Here is a 3,213-nt window from a genome sequence, read left to right as displayed (position 1 = left end):
GGCTTGACCCAAGACTCAGTGCGTTTGGGTCACATTTCATCTGCTGCAGACATGACAGATTTAACGAAATCGCAATTTCAATTCAGTTGATTTATTTTTCTTTCAGCCGAGGACGTCCTATTCGACAGAAGAGGATTCTTGGCTTCCTGTTGTCTGATCCGCTGAAGCATTTATATGTATCCATACTTGCTTGGTTATACCTACAATAACATGTAGTCTTTGAAATGAACATATTTTACCCCCCCAAAAAAACAGATGTTAAATCATCTTAATAAAATATGGAAAAGGGAGCCCAGAGACTTCCTTCATTTTTAGACTTGCATAGGCTGTTTTGGATGTATTTGTTTCAGGGTCTGTATGACAGACATGGTTATGCCGATTACAAAAACCAAGGGGATACATTATTTTCGACTTGATGTAAGTTTAGATTGAATGTGAATTATGGTCCTGAAAACCTAAAAAAAGTGAGAAATGAGAGTTAAACAGTAATATATCCATGATATATCCACCAGCGAGAGTAAATAATGGCATGACCTGGCGGACAAAAACAAAGCATACACTTGAAAATTGGCTTTGACCAAACAATTGCAAATGTTTTTGAAACGTTATTGGGCTGAAAGCAGTCGCTGACCATTGCAAACTTAAGGTCCAAAACACAACTATGATACCCGTATCAAATACATCACCATCGAATAACCATTACTTGTTTGTTTCATTTTTAGTCACCATTAACCAAGGGTGTCTACTTTCTTTTGCCCGAGAGGTTATTTTAGTACCGCTGACTTGTGCTCAAAGCGCTATTATTACCCCGGTCACTGGATCAATGTGCACTCAAGAATCATTCTCAGCACCCTGGGGAGTATACAACCCAAGCTGCCTGTTAGAAGCTAGAAGGTTATCGACCATCCCACCGGGTAACCATTCACTGCTGGGTGCATCTTCCCGAGGCAAGAGAGTTAACTGACTTTAAAAGTCCAGTTTCCACCCTTACCGAACTAGGCTGAAATTACTGGGCTCGATCGTAGCGCCACCAGTGGCTATTACCAGTTATGTCCCTTCTATGGACCAATCACATTCCACCTCTCGTATCACTTGCGTTTGCTTCACACAAAATGGTGGCGCCCAGTCAGGACGATCTGATCGATAATCAAGATCTATATTGTGATAAAACGGGTCTTACATCGCGAAATGTATCAAATCACGTGAGCACCTTGATTAAAAACATGAAAAGATTTGGAAAATATCTGCTGACAACGAGTTGGCGGTGCACATGTTTTGCAAATCCTGCAATCGACCGAAATCTGCACGACAGTTTACGAACCGGATTTCGATTTCGGTGCCCGATTTTCGGGCAAGGGTTGAAACTTGACTCTTATAGTCAGTTAACTCTCTTGCCTCGGGAAGATGTTCTGGGTGGCACAGAGGCACATTTCTAACAAAGTCACTTGCCCAAGGAGACGCCACATGTGATACATGTGCTTCAGTGTGTGGCAGGACCGAAGCCCTAGAAACTCTCAGGAACCAAGCTGCCGAAACGCGGTCACCCATCCAAGGACTCTACATGCTATGCGACCGACGTTCACCTGATATGTGACCTGTGCGCTGTGCATAGGACCAACCTGGATGTACCAGATAGTACAATACATTATATCAGTTGACATATTCCGCTCTGTCACTAGACCAGACTAGACCGTCTGTATTGTAATAAAATCACTAAAGCGCCTTGATTAAAAACATGAAAAGATTTGAAAAGTATCTGTTGACGCCCAGTTGACGGTACACGTGCTTTACAAATCCTGACGTCGACCAAAATCTGCACGTTGAAATCCATATTGTTATGTGTTTTAACTGGTAATAAGACTGGTGTTTGTGTGTAAAAGATCGGAATTCCATTCTGATATATTTAGGTCACATGTTACTTTCGGTCCTCCAGCCTGTGAGTATCGCTCGATGTCTTCCTTTAAATTGAGGCTTTTAATTTTTTAATTTGACAGATTTTGTGAAATTGCGAAGCCAAACATACAGTCATAATAAGCCAAAAATATAACCTATTTGTTTCTGTCGGTTTCATTTCCAATCCAGGTCAGGTCTTTCGTTAAGGACGGTTACTCTAGCCATTATGACGACATCATGGAAAATTCAACATCGTTCCAAGGTTGAACTTCGTTTTGTTATCGACAGCTAACGTCTTAGACACAAAATATATTTCTATGCACTGATACAATATTGGTTTGTCATATTTAATGCGATATGTGAAGCCCATTAATGGGGTCCCATGCCTTGATATTGTTGAAATATTTCTGAAACGAAACTCAATTCAATTTCAATTTCAAAAGGCAGTCCGTTATTTATTGCTAAACATGATTCATACTTTTGCAAACTAATTCAAAAGGTGTACTACTAATGAAATTACGAATATTAAATAAAATAATCAGAATACGTGTATAACAACCTAAAAAAGCTTAGCTATTCCTAATATAATTAAGAAGACACAACGGAAGAGATATTTTTATGACTCGACCCGAACGTATCCGCAATGTTAGCGCTATACCCTCCGGAAATTAGTGACATAACTTATGATGCATATTCAAATATGTATCATGTGATCGAATAAATGGCTCGTTTTTTAAGATACGCCTATCTGGCTTTATCCAGAGGCGACAAGATACCTGTCGGAGTGGATACTAATTCCATGGCAACCGATTCTGGTTGTACGTCACGTGTGACGGTTTGACGTCAGAGGTGGCTGTAAAATGCCCCTATGACGTTAACCTATTTTCATGGCTCAACAGAATCACCCAAGCATGTAGCAATCTCAGCAAATCGTGTCTGTGGATCTATTTGTGCGACAGTGACAAACGCATGGCGTAACAGGTCGCGGAACAGTGCGGAACTGTATCCTATCTCGGTCACGTATTGACAGCGGACAACACATGACTGCCCTGGCATATATTGAGGTGCTGACGTAAAGGACCCTCAATAACTGTTTGCTCATTTCTAATTTCAGAATTCTGCCACAAAAGTGAACTTATACAGTGTTTGAATTTAAATACTACTACATTATATACTGATACCTTATATACTGTTACATTATATACTGGTACTTTATATACTGATACATTATATACTGGTACATTATATACTGATACATTATATACTGGTACATTATATACTGGTACATAATATACTGATACATTATATACTGGCATATTA

The sequence above is a fragment of the Haliotis rufescens genome, unplaced genomic scaffold (genome assembly GCF_023055435.1).
Source record: "Haliotis rufescens isolate VD_foot unplaced genomic scaffold, xgHalRufe1.0.p SCAF_12, whole genome shotgun sequence".
Lineage (NCBI taxonomy): Eukaryota > Metazoa > Mollusca > Gastropoda > Lepetellida > Haliotidae > Haliotis > Haliotis rufescens.
This window is presented reverse-complemented; position numbering follows the sequence as displayed.